Below are 26,236 nucleotides of genomic sequence, written 5' to 3'. Positions count from 1 at the left end.
CTGAAGACGTATCCCGCGTCTCCAAGCCCCTGAAGGAAAAGGAGCCCCAGCAACAAACAGGCAAAGAACTCACTGCTGCTGCCATTCTGCGCAGTGAAGCCATTGATCTATCAAGCGATGAAGATCTGGGTGATGACGCACTAGAACAGCTCATCAAAAGCAAGGAGGAAGCGGAAATCTTCAACAATCTGCCTCTCTTTGATGTCTCCATCATCCACAGCTTCATCGATGAATGGTTTGACACACCAGATATTAGCTTCAATGATCTGCAGCTTCCTGTTGGACTCGGTGTCGCCTTCCAAGGCGCAATTGCTTCAGAACTGGCCATTGCTCAGCGCATTGTTGAGCTGAAGCAGAAAATTGATCACGAAAAAGCTCAGTTCAAGCAGCACATGGCCAGCCTCAGCGTGCAAGAAGTGAGGAACTTCAAAATCATGCTGCATGATCTCAAAGAAAACTTTCTGAAGAAGCGTGTTGAAGCTCAAGGCTCGCGTGAAAGGATGAAGTCTTTGGCAGAAAAATGTGTTCAAGCCTACAACGAGGCTGAAAAGCGCAAGGCACTTGGGCGTCCTGGCATCGACCCCAAGATGGCTGCAAAGAAGAAGAAGCAGCTTGGTGTGAGTGAATCAGAGGCATCAAAACAAGCAGCTACTCCGATTGTCTTCCCAACCGCCACGACCGGCTCGAAGCCAAAGAGCCGGTCAACAGCTTCAGAGCTAAAGAAGACAAGAGTTGCAGAGGCTGAAGCCAGAAAAAGGAAGAGCTCTGAAGCCTCTCCTACTGCCCCCAGCAAAAAGAAGCGCAAGACCAAGAAATCTAGGGCTGCTCCCACAGAGCCCTTGATGGTTGAACCCCTTTCTGTCATTCACCCCAATGCAGAAAGAAGACTGACAGTTCATGAGCCTGCTCCCACAGAGGCACCTGACGCTGAAGATATTCCAGCAGCCGATCCAATAGCTGCTGAAGACATTGGTCATCAGGACAATGTGCAAGGTGATGCAGCCCTTCCTCAGCTTGAAACAAGCGAACTCATCAGCATTGGACGTCCTCTGACGCCAATGGCACAAGATGAGTCATGGGCGGATCGCCCTCAGGAGGAAGACGAAGACATTGAGGCCCAGCCCACTCCGACACCACAAGCGTCGTCTGCGTTCCGTAGGCTTCGCAAAGGTCCACGGCCTCAAGTCCAGTATGCAGAAATTCCGGCTGCATCAGCCGAAGACAATGAAGAAGCACCTCCAGAACCCACTCCCTCGCTCCATCAAGATGCAGTTTCCCAGGAGAACGTGCCTGAGGTTGTCCCTCAAACTACAAACACTGAAGCCAATGTGGAGCCTGCCCCACTAAATGCTTCAGCGGATAGTGAAGCCACTGAGCCAGACACTTCAGTTCCTGAGTCTGCTGCAGGTCCACAATTTGATTATCACATAGAGCACAGGCCTCATGTCCAGAAGCCAGTCCCAAGGCTTCCAAGGTTCCCAGGTCCTGCATCAGCACCTGGCTCCTTTGATGTAAACAGCTTCAAGGCAGACAACACATTTTTCAATAGCTCCAAGAACCCCTATTCAAGGGAAAGGATTGTATCAGACAGGTTCTGGAGCTATTCACAGCGCAGCTATTATTCTTGCATCTTATACAACCAAGGTCGCATCTTCCCTCACAAGTGCCTTGAGGTTGAAGCCATTGCTGGTCTGTCGTGTCTTGAGGAAGCTTTGGACTGCTTCAGGCAAGTGGGTTTGCTGCCATTTGTGACTGATGAAGAGCACTGGAACGAAGAGCTTCTGCTTCAGTTTTATGCCACTCTCCATATCAAAGGATACAACAGAGATCCAAAGACTTGGATCCTGGAGTGGATGACCGGAAATGTCCATCATGAAGCCAATGCATTTGATATCATTGAGCTCACCGGCCTGCCCACTCCAGGCGAATTCTTCGAGGAAGGTTGCCAACCACATTCTGAAGCTACTGAGAGTATTTTCCAGAGACCTGAACCAAATATGAGTCAGATGCTCTCCATGATGAAGCCATTGCCTCAGGATGCACCCTATCCAACTGAGTTCTTCATTGAAGACCTAGAGTACCTGCCCAGGACCATATATCATATTATCCGGCGGACTCTCTGGCCCATTAAGGGACACTCTCCATATGCCAAGATTGAGGGTGCAATGAAGACTCTCATATTCTATATCATGCATGGAAAATGCTTCAACGCACAGGATCTTTTCATACGACAACTTGCTGCGTCAGGCTCGGACTTATTTGGTCTAAAAATCTATGCCCCTTGGGTGATGAGGCTGATCAAACTGCACTCTATAATTTCGTATCAGCCCTCAGCCCGAAACCATCGCATCTTCCTACCCGATGTGGATATCTCTGCTGAAGCAATATACCCTGAGCCTGCCAAGCAACCAATAAGTCTTCAGAATGCCGAACACCAGAGCTTCACGCAGAATGTTGAAGGTGTTGAAGCCATGTCCAGGGTCTATCCGATGGCTGGCACTACACGTGCACCAGCATCAACTGAAGCCACAGATAGCACAAACGCTCCAAGACCCAAGAAGCGTGCTCGTGTCCTCACTGACCGAGAGCTTCTTGTGGCCCTTCATCAAAAGCAAGATAGGCATCACGACTGGCTGAAACGTCAGATGAAGAGCCTCTTGGTGGATGTCAATCGTCTTCGAAACCTGGCCACCAAGAATGCCTTCGTTACACATGAGACTTGCCGTCGTACGTGGAAAGGACTCTCAATGATCTGCACTGAAGCTGAACTTGAAGAGGATGGCTTCACAGAGCGCTTCAAATTTGACACCACACCTCCTAGGAGGGCTGTGATGCGCAACACACCGTCACTTGAAGACTCTGAGTATTCCTCATCTGCTGCCACCGTCACTGCGAGGATCATTGATGAAGATGATGATGCTACTTCACCACCACCTGCTTCAGCACCTCAAAACTCAGCACCGCCAAACAACTCCACCGACCCTGCTGCGCCTGGGAACGCGTAGAAAACTCTATGTCTTCAAACCTTTTTGGTCATTCCTGACAAAAGGGGGAGAAGCATATGATGTTTAAAGTCTTCAAGCGGGTCAACATGGGCGGGTGCCTTGTTTTGTTATACTTTGCTTCGTGTTTACAACTCTTGTTTTTGCTTCATTTGGTTCTTTTGAGTTGTAAACACTAAAACTCGATGGTCGTCTGCTACTTGTTTACCACTCTGTTTGCGAAGATAAATTCCGCATGTGCGACGATAAATTCCGCACTCATCTCATTCTACAGACGTCCATTTTCCATTATGCATGTCATTATCTTCATATACTTTCACATGCATAGTGGATTGTCATCATAAGCTGAAGCTGATCTCCACAAGTACAACCTGCCATGTGCATTTGCATTCCAAAAGCAAATTAACTTATATGCACATCTTCAGGGGGAGCTCTTGCAACTTATGAAGACAATTCCTTTACAAACTTCACACTTTATATTCCCCGTTGAAAACTTCAACTAGTTTGTCATCAATCACCAAAAAGGGGGAGATTGTAAGTGCATCTAGTGCCACCCCTAGTTGGTTTTGGAGTATTGACGACAAACCTAGTTGAGGGACTAATGTGTTTGTGAGAATTGCAGGAAAGCACAGGTAGAAGTCCCTCATTGATTCGGGTTTACTACCAAAGATGACCCCTAAAAATGTATGAAGACATTGAAGACAAAGGTGGTATATGAAGATATTCACATTGAAGACTATGACAACAGAAGACACGTTATGAAGCCTATGGAGCTCGAAGACTTAGATCTTTCATGGTTCTTTTTATTTTGTGTTGAGTCATAGGAACCACTGTACTGTTAAGTGGGGTCCAGGAGAACCAGTCAGAATGACTGAAGTGATGCCTAAATCAAAAACCTATGTCTTCGAGTGAAGACAATCAGAGCGAATCTTGTCCAGAGTCGGACAAGTCAGCTTTACTTGTAGCCCAAGTAAAGTTGCCACGAGAGTTCGAAATCTGACTGTTGAGACACGTGTCAGTTCCTTAGTGACCCAGGGTCATTTCGGACAAATCAGGTCGGGTTGCCAAGTGGCTATAAATAGCCCACCCCCCACAACCATAAACGGTTGGCTGCTCAGATTTCAGTGCACGGCTTTTGTCATTGGAGAGCAACCCACCTCGAAGCCTTTGAGAGAAAATTCCTAGTGAGGAGAAAAGCCCTAACCACCCAGAGCCAGAGTAAATTGGGCATCACTTGAGTCTTCTTGTCTGTGTGATCTGAAGACTTATTACACTTGAGGACTGTGAATTCTCCAGACGGTTAGGCATCGCGTTCAAAGCATCCAAGAGACATTGTGGATTGCCAGTGAACGAAGTCTGTGAAGGTTTGGGAGTCTACCTTGAAGACTTACCAGAGTGATTGGGCGAGGACTAAGTGACCTTAGCTCAAGGAGAATACGGTGAGGACTTGGTGTCCTGAACTGTGTGTTCAGGACTGGGTGTCCGGGACTGTGTGTCCTAAGGTTTAAATACCTAGCCGCTCCAACCAGACGTACAGCTGTCACAACAACTGGAACTGGTCCAACATATCATTGTCTTCAACGAGTCACTGGTTACATCTTCACTTTCTTCTCTTGCTGTTACTCATTGTGAAGTCACTGCATGCTTGCTTTATCATTTGTCTTCACAACGTGAATGCATGATCTGTTTGGCTTCATAACTTCTTCCTACTTGATCCTTATTACACTGAAGCTGTTTGTCACTGTGCTTTCACTCTAATGAATACATGACCATGGCTGGCCTAGTGTAATCTAACTTCCGCTGTATAGTAATAGGCATAATCTTCACTGTTTGTCTTCATAACTCCCAAGTTTTGAAGACTTTCATAAAAATCGCCTATTCACCCCCCCTCTAGTCGATATAACGCACTTTCAGAGCCCCTCCGAGATTGGATATGTCTCTCTGTCTCTCTCTGTTTCTGTGTTCCCAGATTCTGCCCTTTCACCGTTTCTTATATTCCCGGAGATCCGTAACTCCGATTGGGCTGAATTTTGGACATAATTTTTATCCGGATATTAGCTTTCTTGCGGCGAAAAAAGGGCACCAACCGCCTTACGGGGTGTCCACGAGGGCCAGGGGCGCGCCTTCCCCCTGGGACGTGCCCCCTACCTCGTGGGCCCCTTGAGCATCGTCTCGCGTTGATTTCACTTCCCAAAATTCACATATATTCCAAAAAAATCTCCGTCAGTTTTTATCCAGTTTGGACTCCGTTTGATATGGATTTTCTGTGAAACAAAAAAACATGCAACAAACAGGAACTGGCACTAGGCACTGGATCAATATGTTAGTCCCAAAAATAGTATAAAAAGTTGCCAAAACTATATGAAAGTTGTAGAATATTGGCATGGAACAATCAAAAATTATAGATACGACGGAGACGTATCAGCATCCCCAAGCTCAATTCTTGCTCATCCTCGAGTAGGTAAATGATAAAAAAATAATTTTCGATGTGGAATGCTACCTAGCATAATCTTGATCATGTAATCTAATCATGGCCTGGATATTAAGACACGAGTGATTCAAAGCAATAGTGTATCATTTGACATTACGATAATAATACTTCAAGCATACAAATAAAGCAATCATATCTTTTCAAAATAACATGGCCAAAGAAAGTTATCCCTACAAAATCATATGGTCTGGCTATGCTCCATCTTCACCACACAAAGCATTCAAATCATGCACAACCCCGATGACAAGCCAAGCAATTTTTTCATACTTTTGACATTCTCAAACTTTTTCAACTTTCACGCAATACATGAGCGTGAGCTATGGACATAGCACTATAGGTGGAATAGAATATGATGGTGGAGGTTGTGTGGAGAAGACAAAAAGGGAGAAAGTCTCACATCGACGCGGGTAATCAATGGGCTATGGAGATGCCCATCAATTGATATCAATGTGAGGAGTAGGGATTGCCATGCAACGGATGCACTAAGAGCTATAAGTGTATGAAAGCTCAAACTGAAACTAAGTGGGTGTGCATCTAACTTGCTTGATCATGAAGACCTAGGGCATTTGAGGAAGCCCATCATTGGAATATACAAGCCAAGTTCTATAATGAAAATTCCCACTAGTATATGAAAGTGATAACTCAAGAGACTCTCTATATGAAGAACATGGTGCTACTCTGAAGCACAAGTGTGGTAAAAGGATAGTAACATTGTCCCTTCTCTTTTTTTTCTTTTTTTGTAGGCTTCTTTGGCCTCTATCTTTTGGGGGGGGGGGCTTCTTTGGCCACTTTTATTTTGACCATGGGACAATGTTCTAATAATGATGATCATCACACTTTTATTTAGTTACAACTCAATATTACAACTCGATACTAGAACAAAGATATGACTCTATATGAATGCCTCCGGCGGTGTACCGGGATGTGCAACGATCTAGTGTAGCAATGACATCAAAAAACAGACAAGCCATGAAAACATCATGCTAGCTATCTTACGATCATGCAAAGCAATATGACAATAAATGCTCAAGTTATGTATATGATGATGATGGAAGTTGCATGGCAATATATCTCGGAATGGCTATGGAAATGCCATAATAGGTAGGTATGGTGCCTGTTTTGAGGAAGATATAAGGAGGCTTACGTGTGATAGAGCGTATCGTATCACGGGGTTTGCATGCACCGGCGAAGTTTGCACCAACTCTCGAGGTGAGAAAGGGAAATGCACCGTACCGAAGAGGCTAGCAATGATGGAAGGGTGAGAGTGCGTATAATCCATGGACTCAACATTAGTCATAAAGAACTCACATACTTATTGCAAAAATCTATTAGTCATCGAAACAAAGTACTATGCGCATGCTCCTAGGGGGATAGATTGGTAGGAAAAGACCATCGCTCGTCCCCGACCGCCACTCATAAGGAAGACAATCAATAAATACCTCATGCTCCAACTTCGTTACATAACGGTTCACCATACGTGCATGCTACGGGAATCACAAACTTTAACACAAGTATTTCTACAATCCACAACTACCCACTAGCATGACTCTAATATCACCATCTTTATATCGCAAAACTATTGCAAGGAATCAAACATATCATATTCAGTGATCTACAAATTTTATGTAGGATTTTATGACTAACCATGTGAATGACCAGTTCCTGTCATCTCTCTAAATAGATATAAGTGAAGCAAAAGAGTTTAATCCTTTCTACAAAAGATATGCCCACTCTCTAACAAATATAAGTGAAGCAAAAGAGCATTCTACAAATGGCGGTTTTCTATGTGAAGAGAAACAGGCAATCCAAACCTCAAAAGATATAAGTGAAGCACATGAAGCATTCTATAAAGCCATACTCAAAAGATATAAGTGAAGTGCAATGAGCATTCTATAAATCAACCAAGGACTATCTCATACTAGCATGGTGCATCAAAGAAAAGTGAAAACTAAATGCAAAAGACACTCCAAGATTTACGCATATCATGTGATGAATAAAATATAGCTCCAAGTGAAATTACCGATGATCATTAGAAGAAAGAGCGGATGCCTTCCGGGGCATCCCCAAGCTTGGTTACTTGGGAGTCCTCGAATATTTCCTTGGGGTGCCTCGGGCATCCCCAAGCTTAGGCTCTTGCCACTCCTTATTCCTTCATCCATCGTGATCTCTCCCAAAACTTGAAAACTTCAATCACACAAAATTTAACAGAAAGTTCGGTAAGATCCGTTAGTATAATAAAGCAAATCACTACTCTAAGTATTGTTGCAAACCAATTCATATTTTGTTTTTGCATTGTAGCTACTGTAATATAACTTTTCCATGGCTTAATCCACTGATAGAAATTGATAGTTTTGAAGAAAATATGCCCTAGAGGCAATGATAAAGTTATTATTTATTTCCTTATATCATGATAAATGTTTCTTATTCATGCTAGAATTGTATTAACCGGAAACATAATACATGTGTGAATACATAGACAAACAGAGTGTCACTAGTATGCCTCTACTTGACTAGCTCGTTGATCAAAGATGGTTATGTTTCCTAGCCATAGACATGAGTTGTCATTTGATTAACGGGATCACATCATTACAGAATGATGTGATTGACTTGACCCATTCCGTTAGCATAGCACTTGATCGTTTAGTTTGTTGCTATTGCTTTCTTCATGACTTATACATGTTCCTATGCCTATGAGATTATGCAACTCCCGTTTACCGGAGGAACACTTTGTGTGCTACCAAACGTCACAACGTAACTGGGTGATTATAAAGGTGCTCTACAGGTGTCTCCGAAGGTACTTGTTGGGTTGGCGTATTTCGAGATTAGGATTTGTCACTCCGATTGTCGGAGAGGTATCTCTGGGCCCACTCGGTAATGCACATCACTATAAGCCTTGCAAGCATTGCAACTAATGAGTTAGTTGCGGGATGATGTGTTACGGAACGAGTAAAGAGACTTGCCGGTAATGAGATTGAACTAGGTATTGAGATACCAACGATCGAATCTCGGGCAAGTAACATACCGATGACAAAGGGAACAACGTATGTTGTTATGCGGTTTGACCGATAAAGATCTTCGTAGAATATGTAGGAGCCAATATGAGCATCCAGGTTCCGCTATTGGTTATTGACCGGAGACGTGTCTCGATCATGTCTACATTGTTCTCGAACCCGTAGGGTCTGCACGCTTAACGTTACGATGATAGTTTCATTATGAGTTTATATATTTTGATGTACCGAAGGTTGTTTGGAGTCCCGGATGTGATCACGGACTTGACGAAGAGTCTCGAAATAGTCGAGACATAAAGATCAATATATTGGACGACTATATTTGGACACCGGAAAGGTTCCGGGTGAGATTGGGACAATACCGGATCACCGGGAGGTTATCGAAACCCCCCGGGAGGTATATGGGCCTTATTGGGCCTTAGTGGAAAGGAGGGGAAAGGAGCAAGGGAGGGGGCGCCCCCCCCCCCCAAGCCCAATCCGAATTGGGAGGGGGGCCGCCCCCCCCCCTTTCCTTCCTCCCTCCTTCCTCTTCCTTCCCTCTCCTACTCCTAATAGGAAAAAGGGGAGTCCTACTCCCTGTGGGAGTTGGACTCCCCCCTTAGGGCACGCCACCCTCCTTGGCCGGCCCCTCCTCCACTCCTTTATATACGGGGGCAGGGGGCACCCCATAGACACAACAATTGATCATTGATCTCTTAGCCGTGTGCGGTGCCCCCTCCACCATAATCCTCGATAATATTGTAGCGGTGCTTAGGCGAAGCCCTGCGACGGTAGAACATCAAGATCGTCACCACGTCGTTGTGCTGACGAAACTCTTCCCCGACACTTTGTTGGATCGGAGTCCGGGGATCGTCATCAAGCTGAACGTGTGCTAGAACTCGGAGGTGCCGTAGTTTCGGTGCTTGATCGGTCGGGCCGTGAAGACGTACGACTACATCAAACGCGTTGTGCTAACGCTTCCGCTTCCGGTCTACGAGGGTACGTAGACAACACTCTCCCCTCTCGTTGCTATGTATCACCATGATCTTGCGTGAGCGTAGGAATTTTTTTGAAATTACTACGTGCCCCAACAGTGGCATCCGAGCCTAGGTTTTATGCGTTGATGTTATGCACGAGTAGAACACAAGTGAGTTGTGGGTGATATAAGTCATACTGCTTACCAGCATGTCATACTTTGGTTCGGCGGTATTGTTGGATGAAGCGGCCCGGACCGACATTACGCGTACGCTTACGCGAGACTGGTTCTACCAACGTGCTTTGCACACAGGTGGCTGGCGGGTGTCAGTTTCTCCAACTTTAGTTGAATCGAGTGTGGCTACGCCCGGTCCTTGCGAAGGTTAAAACAGCACCAACTTGACAAACTATCATTGTGGTTTTGATGCGTAGGTAAGAATGGTTCTTGCTAAGCCCGTAGCAGCCACATAAAACTTGCAACAACAAAGTAGAGGACGTCTAACTTGTTTTTGCAGGGCATGTTGTGATGTGATATGGTCAAGACATGATGCTAAATTTTATTGTATGAGATGATCATGTTTTGTAACCGAGTTATCGGCAACTAGCAGGAGCCATATGGTTGTCGCTTTATTGTATGCAATGCAATCGCGCTGTAATGCTTTACTTTATCACTAAGCGGTAGCGATAGTCGTGGAAGCATAAGATTGGCGAGACGACAACGATGCTATGATGGAGATCAAGGTGTCACGCCGGTGACGATGGTGATCGTGACGGTACTTCGGAGATGGAGATCACAAGTACAAGATGATGATGGCCATATCATATCACTTATATTGATTGCATGTGATGTTTATCTTTTATGCATCTTATCTTGCTTTGATTGACGGTAGCATTATAAGATGATCCCTCACTAAATTATCAAAGTATAAGTGTTCTCCCTGAGTATGCACCGTTGCGAAATTTCTTCGTGCTGAGAAACCACGTGATGATCGGGTGTGATAGGCTCTATGTTCAAATACAACAGGTGCAAAACAGTTGCACACGTGGAATACTCAGGTTAAACTTGACGAGCCTAGCATATAACAGATATGGCCTCGGAACACGGAGACCGAAAGGTCGAGCATGAATCATATAGTAGATATGATCAACATAGTGATGTTCACCATTGAAACTACTCCATCTCACGTGATGATCGGACATGGTTTAGTTGATTTGGATCACGTGATCACTTAGAGGATTAGAGGGATGTCTATCTAAGTGGGAGTTCTTAAGTAATATGATTAATTGAACTTTAATTTATCATGAACTTAGTCCTGGTAGTATTAGCATATCTATGTTGTAGATCAATAGCTCGCGATGTTGCTCCTAGTTTATTGTGTTCCTAGAGAAAAATTATGTTGAAAAATGTTAGTAGCAATGATGCGGATTGGATCCGTGATCTGAGGATTATCCTCATTGCTGCACAGAAGAATTATGTCTTTGATGCACCGCTAGGTGACAGACCTATTGCAGGAGTAGATGCAGACATTATGAACGTTTGGCTAGCTCCATATAATGACTACTTGATAGTTTAGTGCACCATGCTTAACGGCTTAGAATCAGGACTTCAAAGACGTTAAGAATGTCATGGATCATATGGATGTTCCAGGAGTTGAAGTTAATATTTCAAGCAAATACCCGAGTTGAGAGATATGAAGTCTCCAACAAGTTCTATAGCTAAAAGATGGAGGAGAATAGCTCAAGCAGTGAGCATGTGCTCAGATTGTCTGGGTACTACAATCGCTTGAATCAAGTGGGAGTTAATCTTCCAGATAAGATAGTGATTGACAGAATTCTCTAATCACCATCACCAAGTTAGTGGAACTTCGTGATGAACTATGATATGCAAGGGATAACAGAAACGATTCCCAAGCTCTTCGTAATGCTGAAATCAATGAAGGTAGAAATCAAGAAAAATATCAAGTGTTGATGGTAGACAAGACCACTAGTTTCAAGAAAAGGGCAAAGGGAAGAAGGGGAACTTCAAGAAGAACTGCAAGCAAGTTGCTGCTCAAGTGAAGAAGCCCAAGTCTGATCCTAAGCCTGAGACTAAGTGCTTCTACTGCAAAGGGACTGGTCACTGGAAACGGAACTGCCCCAAGTATTTGGCGGATAAGAAGGATGGCAAAGTGAACAAAGGTATATTTGATATACAGATTATTGATGTGTATTTTACTAGTGTTCGTAGCAACCCCTCGGTATTTGATACTGGTTCAGTTGCTAAGAGTAGTAACTCGAAACGGGACTTGTAGAATGAACAGAGACTAGTTAAGGGTGAAGTGACGATGTATGTTGGAAGTGGTTCCAAGATTGATATGATCATCATCGCACACTCCCTATACTTTCGGGATTAGTGTTGAACCTAAATAAGTGTTATTTGGTGTTTGCGTTGAGCACGAATATGATTTGATGATTTTTATTGCAATACGGTTATTCATTTAAGTAAGAGAATAAATTGTTGTTCTGTTTACATGAATAAAACCTATATGGTTACACACCCAATGAAAATGGTTTGTTGGATCTCGATCGTAGTGATACACATATTCATAATATTGAAACCAAAAGATGCAAAGTTAATAATGATGGTGCAATTTATTTGTGGCACTGCCGTTTAGGTCATATTGGTGTAAAGTGCATGAAGAAAATCCATGCTGATGGGCTTTTGGAATCACTTGATTATGAATCAGTTGATGCTTGCGAACCATGCCTCATGGGCAAGATGACTAAGACTCCGTTCTCCGGAACAATGGAGCGAGCAACTGACTTATTGGAAATAATACATACTGATGTATGCGGTCCGATGAGTGTTAAGGCTTGCGGCAGGTATCATTATTTTTTGATCTTCACAGATGATTTGAGCAGATATGAGTATATCTACTTGATGAAACACAAGTCTGAAACATTTGAAAAGTTCAAAGAATTTCAGAGTGAAGTGGAGAATCATCGTAACAAAATAAAAGTTTCTACGATATGATCGCAGAAGTAAAATATTTGAGTTACGAGTTTGGCCTTCAGTTAAAACAATGTGAAATAGTTTCACTACTCACGCCACCTGGAACACCATAGTGTAATGGTGTGTCCGAACGTCGTAACCGTGCTTTATTAGATATGGTGCGATCTATGATGTCTCTTACTGATTTACCGCTATCGTTTTGGGGTTATGCATTAGAGACAGCTACATTCACGTTAAATAGGGCACCATCTAAATCCGTTGAGACAACACCGTATGAACTATGGTTTGGCAAGAAACCTAAGCTGTCGTTTCTTAAAGTTTGAGGTTGCAATGCTTATGTGAAAAAGTTTCAACCTGATAAGCTCAAACCCAAATCGGAGAAGTGCATCTTCATAGGATACCCAAAAGAAAATGTTGGGTACACCTTCTATCACAGATCCGAAGGCAAGATATTCGTTGTTGAGAATGGATCCTTTCTAGAGAAGGAGTTTCTCTCGAAAGAAGTGAGTGGGAGGAAAGTAAAACTTGATGAGGTAACTGTACCTGCTCCCTTATTTGAAAGTAGTTCATCACAGAAATATGTTCCTGTGACTACTACACCAATTAGTGAGGAAGCTAATGATGATGATCATGTAACTTCAGATCAAGTTACTACCGAACCTCGTAGGTAAATCAGAGTGAGATCTGCACCAGAGTGGTACGGTAATCCTATTCTGGAGGTCATGTTACTTGACCATGACGAACCTACGAACTATGAGGAAGCGATGATGAGCCCAGATTCCGTGAAATGGCTTGAGGCCATGAAATCTGAGATGAGATCCATGTATAAGAACAAAGTATGGACTTTGATTGACTTGCCCAAAGATCGGCGAGCCATTGAGATTAAATGGATCTTCAAGAGGAAGACGGAAGCTGATAGTAGTGTTACTATCTACAAAGCTAGAATTGTCACAAAAAGGTTTTCGACAAGTTCAAGGTGTTGACCACGATGAGAAATTCTCACTCGTATCTATGCTTAAGTCTGTCCGAATCATGTTAGCTATTGCTGCATTTTATGAAATCTGGCAAATGGATAAACAAAACTGCATTCCTTAATAGAATTTATTAAAGAAGAGTTGTATATGATGCAACCAGAAGGTTTTGTCAATCCTAAAGGTACTAACAAAATATGCAAGCTCCAGCGATCCATCTATGGACTGGTGCAAGCATCTCAGAGTTGGAATATACGCTTTGATAAGTTGATCAAAGCATATAGTTTTATACAGACTTGCGGTGAAGCCTGTATTTACAAGAAAGTGAGTGGGAGCACTACAACATTTCTGATATGTATATGTGAATAACATATTGTTGATCGGAGATAATGTAGAATTATTCTGCAAAGCATAAAGGAGTGTTTGAAAGGAATTTTCAAAAAAAGACCTCGGTGAAGCTGCTTACATATTGAGCATCAAGATCTATAGAGATAGATCAAGACGCTTGATAAGTTTTCAATGAGTACATACCTTGACAAGTTTTTGAAGTAGTTCAAAATGGAACAGTCAAAGAAAGAGTTCTTGCCTGTGTTACAAGGTGTGAAATTGAGTAAGACTCAAAGCCCAACCACGGCAGAAGATAGAGAGAGAATGAAAGTCATTCCCTATGCCTCAGCCATAGATTCTATAAAGTATGCCATACTGTGTACCAGACCTATTGTATACCCTGCCTTGAGTTTGGCAAGGGAGTACAATAGTGATCTAGGAGTAGATCACTGGACATTGGTCAAAATTATCCTTAGTGGAATAAGGATATGTTTCTCGATTATGGAGGTGACAAAAGGTTCATCGTAAAGGGTTACGTCGATGCAAGTTTTGAAACTAATCCAGATGACTCTAAGTCTCAATCTGGATACATATTGAAAGTGGGAGCAATTAGCTAGAGTAGCTCCGTGCAGAGCATTATTGACATAGAAATTTGCAAAATACGTACGGATCTAATTATGGCAGACCCGTTGACTAAACTTCTCTCACAAGCAAAACATGATCACACCTTACTACTCTTTGGGTGTTAATCACATAGCGATGTGAACTAGATTATTGACTCTAGTAAACCCTTTGGGTGTTGGTCACATGTCGATGTGAACTATGGGTGTTAATCACATGGTGATGTGAACTATTGGTATTAAATCACATGGTGATGTGAACTAGATTATTGACTCTAGTGCAAGTGGGAGACTGAAGGAAATATGCCCTAGAGGCAATGATAAAGTTATTATTTATTTCCTTATATCATGATAAATGTTTATTATTCATGCTAGAATTGTATTAACCGGAAACATAATACATGTGTGAATACATAGATAAACAGAGTGTCACTAGTATGCCTCTACTTGACTAGCTCGTTGATCAAAGATGGTTATGTTTCCTAGCCATAGACATGAGTTGTCATTTGATTAACGGGATCACATCATTACAGAATGATGTGATTGACTTGACCCATTCCGTTAGCATAGCACTTGATCATTTAGTTTGTTGCTATTGCTTTCTTCATGACTTATACATGTTCCTATGACTATGAGATTATGCAACTCCCGTTTACCGGAGGAACACTTTGTGTGCTACCAAACATCACAACGTAACTGGGTGATTATAAAGGTGCTCTACAGGTGTCTCCGAAGGTACTTGTTGGGTTGGCGTATTTAGAGATTAGGATTTGTCACTCCGATTGTCGGAGAGGTATCTCTGGGCCCACTCGGTAATGCACATCACTATAAGCCTTGCAAGCATTGCAACTAATGAGTTAGTTGCGGGATGATGTGTTACGGAACGAGTAAAGAGACTTGCCGGTAACGAGATTGAACTAGGTATTGAGATACCAACGATCGAATCTCGGGCAAGTAACATACCGATGACAAAGGGAACAACGTATGTTGTTATGCGGTTTGACCGATAAAGATCTTCGTAGAATATGTAGGAGCCAATATGAGCATCCAGGTTCCGCTATTGGTTATTGACCGGAGACATGTCTCGGTCATGTCTACATTGTTCTCGAACCCGTAGGGTCCGCACGCTTAATGTTACGATGACAGTTTCATTATGAGTTTATATATTTTGATGTACCGATGGTTGTTCGGAGTCCCGAATGTGATCACTGACTTGACGAGGAGTCTCGAAATAGTTGAGACATAAAGATCGATATATTGGACGACTATATTTGGACACCGGAAAGGTTCCGGGTGAGATTGGGACAATACCGGATCACTGGGAGGTTATCGGAACCCCCCGTGAGGTATATGGGCCTTATTGGGCCTTAGTGGAAAGGAGGGGAAAGGAGCAAGGGAGGGGGCGCCCCCCCCCCAAGCCCAATCCGAATTGGGAGGGGGGCCGGCTCCCCCTTTCCTTCCTCCCTCCTTCCTCTTCCTTCCCTCTCCTACTCCTAATAGGAAAAAGGGGAGTCCTACTCCCTGTGGGAGTTGGACTCCCCCCTTAGGGCGCGCCACCCTCCTTGGCCGGCCCCCTCCTCCACTTCTTTATATACGGGGGCAGGGGGCACCCCATAGACACAACAATTGATCATTGATCTCTTAGCCATGTGCGGTGCCCCCCTCCACCATAATCCTCGATAATATTGTAGCGGTGCTTAGGCGAAGCCCTGCGATGGTAGAACATCAAGATCGTCACCACGCCGTCGTGCTGACGGAACTCTTCCCCGACACTTTGCTAGATCGGAGTCCGGGGATCATCATCGAGATGAATGTGTGCTAGAACTCGGAGGTGCCGTAGTTTCAGTGCTTGATCGGTCGGGCCGTGAAGACGTACGACTACATCAAACGCGTTGTGCTAACGCTTCCGCTTCCGGTCTACGAGGGTACGTAGACAACACTCTCCCCTCTCGTTGCTATGCATCACCATGATCTTGCGTGTGCGTAGGAATTTTTTTTGAAATTACTACGTTCCCCAACAAGTTTCATCAAAACAAGCAAACTATACATCAAAAACAGAATATGTCTTAAACAGGACAGTCTATAGTAATCTGAACATTCACCATACCTCTAGTACTCCAAAAATCCTGAAATGATTAGGAAAAATAAAAAAAATTATAGAAAGACAGTGCAAAAAGTTTCAGAACCGTTTGACGTTCCAGTAAAAAAATGTAAAATCGTGCACTACAGCCAAAGTTTCTGTTCTGCACCGCACAAACCAACAAGCAATGTAAACATCCTAAAGGCAAACCTTGGCACATTATTTTTATAATACAATGGAATTGTACAAGGGGATAATTATTTTTGTTGAAAAGTTTCTGTAATCAAGATTCACAAAGTTTCCGTGAGCATGAACAAAGTTCAAGGAGCACTCCCACTTCAACAATGCTTGTCTCTCTCACTTTCACTTTCCTTTTTGAAAAGTTTTGGGTTCCCCTCTTTATTTTTTTGTTTTTAAACTATATAAAAGCACTCAACAGAAATAAATGACTCTCTAAAACTTCTGGGTTGTCTCCCTGGCAGCGCTTTCTTTAAAGCCATTAAGCTAGGCATAAGGTGCTCAAGTAATGAATCCACCCGGATCTCAAGGTATATCAAAGCCAATTTGAATTAGCAATGATTTGGCATTTAGTAGTGAGCACAAAGCAACATATATCAAGCAATGACGAAGTCTAACTCTCTTCCTGCATCGGCATGTCATACAAGAACAATTCATGCACATCAAGTAAAGGCCAATGCATAGCATAAGAAGTTTCTTGCAATTTTATCATATTGGAAATATGGAGAGGCGGAGATGTAGTTCCTCTCTCATAATAATTGCAAGTAGGAGCAGCAAGCACATGCATATTATATCTATCAAAATCATCATGTGTAGTTGTGAAACGCAACCCATCAATATAATCCTTAACAAGGGCAAACTTCTCCGATATAGTGTAGTCAGGAGAATTCAAATAGATAATAGGAATATCATGCGTGGGTGCAATAGCAACAATTTCAGGTTTAACATAAATAACTATAGCAAGTTCATCTCCATAAGCATAATTCATATTGGCATCTTGGCCACAAGCATAGCAAGCATCATCAAAAAGGGATATTTCGAAAGAATCAACGGGATCATAACAATCATCATAGCAATCATCCTTTGGTAAGTGCTACCTCTTGAGCACTGCGTTGGTTTTCCCTTGAAGAGGAAAGGGTGATGCAGCAAAGTAGCGTAAGTATTACCCTCAGTTTCTGAGAACCAAGTTATCAATCCAGTAGGAGACTACACGCAAGTCCCTCGTACCTACACAAACAAATAAGAACCTCGCAACCAACACAATAAAGGGGTTGTCAATCCCTTCACGGTCACTTAGGAGAGTGAGATCTGATAGAGATAATAATGATAAGAAAAATATTTTTGGTATTTTTATGATATAGATTGAAATTAAAGATTGCAAAATAAACGCTGCCAGAACATAACTTGTTGACGGGAGATTAATATAATGGAGAATAGACCCGAGGGCCATAGGTTTCACAAGTGGCTTCTCTCAAGATAGCATAAGTATTACGGTGGGTGAACAAATTACTATCGAGCAATTGATATAAAAGCGAATAATTATGAGAATATCTAGGCATGATCATGTATATAGGCATCACGTCCGTGACAAGTAGACCGACTCCTGCATACATCTACTACTATTACTCCACACATCGACCGCTATCCAGCATGCATCTAGAGTATTAAGTTCATAAGAACAGAGTAACGCATTAGGTAAGATGACATGATGTAGAGGGATAAACTCAAGCAATATGATATAAACCCCATCTTTTTATCCTCGATGTCAACAATACAATACGTGTCGTTTCCCTTTCTGTCACTGGGACCGAGCACCGCAAGATTGAACCCAAAGCTAAGCACTTCTCCCATTGCAAGAAAGATCAATCTAGTAGGCTAAACCAAACTGATAATTCGAAGAGACTTGCAAAGATAACCAATCATACATAAAAGATTTTAGAGAAGAATCAAATATTGTTCATAGATAGACTTGATCATAAACCCACAATTCATCGGATCTCGAAAAACACACCGCAAAAAGAGTTACATCAAATAGATCTCTAAGAAGATCGAGGAGAACTTTGTATTGAGATTCAAAGAGAGAGAAGAAGCCATCTAGCTAATAGCTATGGACCCGAAGGTTTGAAGTAAACTACTCACACATCATCGAAGGGGCCATGGAGTTGATGTAGAGGCCCTCCGTGATCGATGCACCCTCCGACGTAGCTCCGGAAAAGGCCCCAAGATGGATCTCTTGGGTACATAAGGTTCCGGCGGTGGAAATAGGGTTTCGTGGTGCTCCTGGATATATATATATATAGGAGGAAGAAGTAGGTCGGTGGAGCCACGAGGGGCCCACGAGGGGGGAGGGCACGTCCAGGGGGGTAGGCGTGCCCCTGCCTTGTGGCCACCTCGTTGGTTGCTTGACGTCTACTCTAAGTCCTCTGGATCATGTTTGTTCCAAAAATAACTCTCCCGAAGGTTTCATTCCATTTGATATTCCTTTTCTGCGAAACACTAAAATAGGCAAAAAAACAGCAATTTGCACTGGGCCTTGGGTTAGTAGGTTAGTCCCAAAAATAATATAAAAGTGTAAAATAAAGCCCATTAACATCTAAAACAGATAATATACTAGCATGGAACAATAAAAAGTTATAGATACATTGGAGACGTATCAAGCATCCCCAAGCTTAATTCTTGCTCGTCCTTGAGTAGGTAAATGATAAAAACAGAATTTTTGATGTGGAATGCTACCTGGCATAATTCTCAATGTAATTCTCTTTATTTTGGCATGAATATTCCGATCTGAAAGATTCAAGACAAAAGTCTAATATTGACATAAAAATAATAATACTTCAAGCATACTAACTAAGCAATTATGTCTTCTTAAAATAACATGGCAAAAGAATGTTCATCCCTACAAAATCATATAGTTTGGTCATGCTCCATTTTCGTCACACAAGAATGCTCTCATCATGCACAACCCCGATGACAAGCCAAGCAATTGTTTCACACTTTAGTAATCTCAAACTTTTTTCAACTTTCACGCAATACATGAGCGTGGGCCATGGATATAACACTATGGGTGGAATAGAATATGATGATGGGGGTTATGTGCATAAGACAAAAAAGGAGAAAGTCTCACATCCCCAGCTGCCGGCATTCTCCCTCTTTATGTAAACCTTGTAAAATAAGAGAGAATAGGCATAAGTATTGTGACATAATGTGTAATAATAGCCCATAATGCAATAAATATCGATATAAAAGCATGATGAAAAATGGACGTATCACTAAGCAATCATGTCTTCTCAAAAATAACATGGGAAAAGAAATTTCATCCCTACAAAATCATATAGTTTGGTCATGCTCCATTTTCATCACACAAGAATGCTCTCATCATGCACAACCCCGATGACAATCCAAGCAATTGTTTCATACTTTAGTAATCTAAAGCTTTTTTCAACTTTCACGCAATACATGAGCGTGAGCCATGAAAATAGCACTATGGGTGGAATAGAATATGATGATGGGGGTTAATGAGGAGAAGACAAAAAGGAGAAAGTCTCACATCGACGTGTCTAATCACTGGGCTAGGGAGATGTCCATCAATTGATGTCAATGCAAGGAAGTAGGGATGCCATGGAACGGATGAACTAGAGCTATAAATGTATGAAAGCTCAACAAAAGAAACTAAGGTGGGTGTGCATCCAACTTGCTTGCTCACAAAGACCTAGGGCATTTGAGGAAGCCATTGTTGGAATATACAAGCCAAGTTCTATAATGAAAAATTCCCACTAGTATATGAAAGTGACAAAATAAGAGACTCTCTATCATAAAGATCATGGTGCTACTTTGAAGCACAAGTGTGGAAAAAAGGATAGTAGCATTGCCCCTTTTTATTTATTTTTATTTCTTTTTGGTTTGGGAGAATGCTCTATTAATGATGATCATCATACTTCTATTTATTTGCAACTCAATGATTACAACTCGATACTAGAACAAAGTATGACTCTATATGAATGCCTCCGGCGGTGTACCAGGAAGGGCAATGAATCAAGAGTGACATTTATGAAGAATTATGAACGGTGGCTTTGCCACAAATACGATGTCAACTACATGATCATGCAAGGCAATATGACAATGATGATGTGTGTCATGATAAACGGAACGGTGGAAAGTTGCATGGCAATATATCTCAGAATGGCTATGGAAATGCCATAATAGGTAGGTATGGTGGCTGTTTTGAGGAAGATATAAGGAGGTTTATGTGTGACAGAGCGTATCATATCACGGGGTTTGGATGCACCGGCAAAGTTTGCACCAACTCTCAAGGTGAGAAAGGGCAATGCACGGTACCGAAGAGGCTAGCAATGATGGAAGGGTGAGAGTGCATATAATCCATGCACTCAACATTAGTCATAAAGAACTCACATACTTATTGCAAAAATCTACAAGTCATCAAAAACCAAGCATTACGCGCATGCTCCTAGGGGGATAGATTGGTAGGAAAAGACCATCGCTCGTCCCCGACCGCCACTCATAAGGAAGACAATCAAATAACACCTCATGTTTAAAATTTGTTACACAACGGTCACCATACGTGCATGCTACGGGACTTGCAAACTTCAACACAAGTATTTCTCTAATTCACAACTACTCAACTAGCACACTCTAATATTACCACCTTTATATCTCAAAACAATTATCAAGTATCAAACTTCTCCTAGTACTCAATGCACTTTTTATGAAAGTTTTTATTATACCGATCTTGGATGCCTATCATATCTCCACTCCTAATGTCTCAGTTGGTAGTCTCCGTTCTGGGTTTATTTTCATCCCACCTACCATGGTTTTTTTGGTACCTCCTCCCACCTTCGCTGGTTTTTTTTCGTAGAGTTTTTTCGCCCCTTCCCCTCACTCCATCGGTTTATTTTCACATCACCCTCTCACACAACGAAAAAATTGAACGGATCAGAACTTTCCATACTGACGCAAATTATTCAGTAATGTCTTTATGTAAAATAATCAATCACAATCAATTTCTAAAGATCACATCTAAATTAATTAATCTTTATAACATTTGTTTCCTTCTAAATCACGTCCATAACTTTCCTTCCTTGTTTGGGCAGAAACTGTTTCGTAGCAGAGATTAGGAAGCTTCCTATGAGCGTAGTAATAGGAAGTATTGTTTTTCTTGATGATTCGTTTCCATGCATGATGATAGTAAATTAGGCCAACATTCACCACTATTTATCAACATCACCAATCGTATCCATTCCTACGAATCCGCTCGCTACGTCTTTTTTAAGGGGATCCGCTCGCTACGTCGTCGCCGCACGTTATTTTCACAAGCAACTCCCCTAAAAAAACACAGTGCCCTACCTCAACTTCCCTACTTGGACGCCGTCACCGCCGCCCACCGATCTCGCCGCCTCCCGGCGATACCCTCCTCCCTCCCGCAGCTCGAACGACCCACTTTTTTGGCCACGAGCACCGCCTGCCTTTTCGCCCATGCGTCGCCCCTCCTCTTCACCATAGCCATGAGCACCATCCGAGGCGGAGCCGCAGCGCCTCCACAGATGCGGCGAAGACACCATATCGAGTGGAGACGGCGGTGTAAATCTTCTCCCACTCTGCTCCTTCCCCTGGTTACCGGCCTGCTCCACCTCCCCTCTACTTCATGTGGATCTGCTCATGTGCAGCAGTAAACTTTATTTAGGTAGAGCTATTCTTCTAGGCCTTTTCTTTGTTACTTACAAATTAACTTTTTGATCCAATGCTTATGGCATGAAGTATTACCTAGAGTTCCTTAATCAATCTGCTTGTCCATCCTTTCATTTGGTTCAATTACTATCAGCAAGAACGCATTGTGAAACCATTAGCTTATGAATGTGTGCTCTTCCTGCAATAATAACATTTACAATGTAAGGGCCGAGGCACACCCATGCATCAGGATGATGTGCACCACGTGGGAAGTAATACTAATATGGCCTAAGTGGATAATGAATTATCCAAAGATACACTTGACTGGATCAATTTTTTCTCTGGAATTGTTCCTCATGATGCGCAGATGTAGATGCTATATTTTTAAAATTTCAAATCACCTATGCATGCCAATGTGATTCTTATCCTTTTCATTAGATAGTGTGTTCCCATCAATCCATCCATGCACCGAACCGATTTTTTTACTTTGTTCAAGTTGCAATTACGAACGAGTAGCATATGTATGCACTGAAATACTTGCATAAGACAGTGAAATACTTCTTACTCGCGTGAGCGGAATTTTGGAATAGAGAAAGAACATACAACAGGGATCACGTAATTAATTGATTACATAAACCGAGATCACGTAAAACAAGTTTGATAGGTTCGTTGCATCGCACGGGGATTTTTGCTATATGTACTAACAGGTTCTATTTATTTCCTTTGATCGGTCAACACTCCTATGTCCTATGTAGGTAAGAAGGAAAGAAAACCTAACAATACAATCGGCAAAACAGTCAACGGCGAGCTTCATCACCGTGTACGCGTCGTAGTACCTGGCCATCACTGGCTGGGGCATCGAGGACTTAATGCTGGTGAAGAAGGCGTGTGTATTGGTAGAGCTCCAAGAAGCTGCCCTTCGTCCTGCCCGCCGTCTTCACCATCGGTCTCCAGGTGACCACCCTGGAACTCGGCGACGCTACAAAGGCGACACGGTCCGGGTTGGTTCGGTCCCTCATCGAGCCACCATTTGGACCAGCCAACCACCACCGGCGTCAACGCGTTGGGGCAGGGGCGAGGTGAGCTGCGTGTGCGGGTGCTGTGGTGAGGTGGTGGACATGCGGGAGCGCCAGCGGTGAGGTCGGTGATGTGCCGCGGCAAGTGCGCGGCTGTTAGCCATGAACCTTCCGTAGCAGTTTTTTCATGACCCATGTTTTTTTGTGTTCGGGCCTTGCCATATTTAGCGGATTAACCATGAAAAAACATGACGTTCAGTTTGTTGTCAAACGGTGCCGTGATTTTCAGATCAAGCCATGTTTCTCATGTACTTCCTATTTTCTGTTCGACTGAATAGAAGTGCAGAAAGTGAACACACCAACATAACTGAAAGCAGTCATATTCAGTTATAAAGGTATACATTTATACAAGATATACGCAGGTAGGTGCGGCCAGTAACCGAACTAACTCCTGAGCTGACCATGCTAATCCTTTACTCGCGATAAAGACACGGACGATAAGGAAAGGTTGTTACAGAGAGAGCAATGGGAGAGAGAGAATCACGTGGCGGTAGGTGGACCTGAACATATGCTTCAACAAAGAAAACGACAGCGTAGGATCATGGTGCATGATTATAGGCGGAGGCTATTAAATCTCACGCGGAAATCACGGCTGAGCGATTCTTGCACGATTTGAAGTTCACACCCAATCAACGGTTTTCCCCAGTTGATGGCCTGCATGTGTGCTGTGCTAAAACGGTCGTTGCCATGACAGTGAAACCTGCAGCTAGAACGCTGCCAGCGCCAAGTTGAGAACTCGAGATCGCCAGTGGTGCATGCACGACAGCGACGGCGAGAGGCTATGTTGCATGGGGAGGAGAGAAAAGGAGGAGAGGGGAAGCTTGGGGACATGGTAGTTTACCCGGGGGCTGCCGGTCGGCATGCTGAGAACGAATGGCGGCGACAGTGACATTTTTTCTCAGTCCTCTTGGTCGGACCGGTTGAAGACCAGACCGGATCGGACAGACAATTTTCTAGGCCGATTTTAGCAGACCAGATCGTCCATTTTCTCTAACAAGCCAGGACCGAGCGTGTCAAACACCGATTGAGCCACGAGCGGTACATCCAGCCCTGCCCACCGTCGAAGCGAAGCTCCTACTCCACGTGAAGTTGATCGCGCTGTTGCACTCGTATGGTAGGAGCCACGGGCACGACATGGTGAAGGGTTAAAGGGTTGATCGAGGGTGAGACCCGGATGCTGGTGGCGCAGCTGACCATGGACGAGATCTTCACCTGCACCAAAAAGTTCAAGCAGGAGGTGTTCAGCAGCGTGCAGAAGGAGCTGGACCAATTCGACCTCTTCATCTACAATGCCACCGTGAAGCAGCTGGTGGACGTGCCGGGGCATGAGTACTTCTCCTACCTCGGCGAGAAGACACAGCAGGAGGCAGCGAGCAGGGCCAAGGTGGATGTTTGTGGAGCGGGATGGCCTCACGTGCCAGAACGCCGCCAAGGTGGACACCGAGAACAAGGTGCTCTCTGTGCGGCAGCAGGGCGAGGTGCTCAAGGAGAAGGCCAAGTTCAAGGCGGAGGTGCGGGTGTTTGAGAACACTAGGAAGGCTGACAACGCCGCCTCAATGACCGACCTCGGCATGAAGTGGAAGGCTGGGACTGGCAGGCCAAGGTTGCCGAGGTTGAGGCTGCTAAGGTTGTCGCCATCCGCGATGCCGAGCTGTAGATGGAGGTTAAGACGAAGAACGTGCTCTGCCAAACTGACAAGCTCAAGGTTGAGCAACTCAGCAAGTCCACAGTACACTATGACACACAGGTTGGTTATGCAATAAGCATGTATAAAAATATAGTACTAGGGACAAGAGAAATTCATACTTATTGACCTTAGCACTTTATATTTTGTAGGTTCAAGAATCGAACACGCTCTTCTACAGCTGGCAGAAGGCGGCGGATATGACATTGTATAAGGAGATGAAGGCGGCGGTGAGGTGAAGCGGCCGAGCAGAAACACATGCATGTCTCGATATGGGAGGAAAGGGAGGGAGATAAGGTGAGGGTTAGCGGTGCAACATGCCACACGAGGAAAGGGGCGAAGAGATGACCTTGAGGAGGGAAGTGAGCTCGGTCCATGGCATGGGTCAGAGTAGAGGAAGGTTGATCCATGGTTTGGCCAAAGGGGTGATGAGCGAGGGAGAAGTAGAAGGCCCCCTCTCATATCTTGGTGCGCGAGCAAGTTTGTCGAGGTGGAAGAAGCAAGTCATTTCATGATGGCGTTGGTGACCTTGGCGTGATGTTGTTCGCTGGTTTGTGGGCGGATCAGGCAATCGTCTGGTCTCTCGATCCCCCCCTTCACTAATTTTGATGAGAAGAGGGGAGGGATGAAAGGGTGGAGGGATGGGAGATGAGGTCACCGATTCTGTTGGTTGTGGGGGCGAGGGCGGAGAGAGGAGAGTGAGTGACGCCGGTGAAGTCTATGGATCTAGAGAGGGAGGGGAACAACAGAGTGAGTGGTGTGGAGAGGGAGTGGATAGAGTGCGGTCGTTCGAGAGAGGACAGCAAGTCGTATAGGAGGGGTATAATGGGAATATCATAAAAATAAAGCTTTATTTATACCTGTACACTATATATATTTAGAATAACATAAGATATTTTCTCAATAAATTACTTAAACATATCCAAAAAATTACGGATGACCGACTATCATTACATAAAGGGGGGATCCGTTCTTTGCTCGTGGAGAAATGTAACATAGTTTTTTATGGGCAATATACCACATAGCCTAAATAGTAGATATTCCTGAGAATAACCATCAACATGTGATTTATAGGTGAGCCTAAAATTATTAAAATTGGGGTGCCACTCAATCTACTAGAAACGGCTCATTTCTTGGATTTGTCCAATGAATATATATTTTCCATACCACCATCATAAAAAATATATTCTAATCTTTGTTTATATTAGAATATCTCTGTAGGTCATAAAAAATGATAGATTTGATTGTGCTTCGGAGATGTCAACTAACAAAGACCCTGATGTAACGATGATGGAGGGGCTAAGAATTCAACGAGTTTTACACAACCAAAA

General features: G+C 43.4%; 1 pseudogene; it reads left to right on the top strand.

Moving 5' to 3' along the window:
• The first annotated feature begins 587 nt into the window (after positions 1-587).
• On the top strand, positions 588-25,144 carry LOC125507010 (annotated as a pseudogene).
• The last annotated feature ends 1,092 nt before the right edge of the window (positions 25,145-26,236 follow it).

This window comes from Triticum urartu, chromosome 5, assembly GCF_003073215.2.
Source record: "Triticum urartu cultivar G1812 chromosome 5, Tu2.1, whole genome shotgun sequence".
Classification (NCBI taxonomy): Eukaryota; Viridiplantae; Streptophyta; class Magnoliopsida; order Poales; family Poaceae; genus Triticum; species Triticum urartu.
This window is presented reverse-complemented; position numbering and strand designations above follow the sequence as displayed.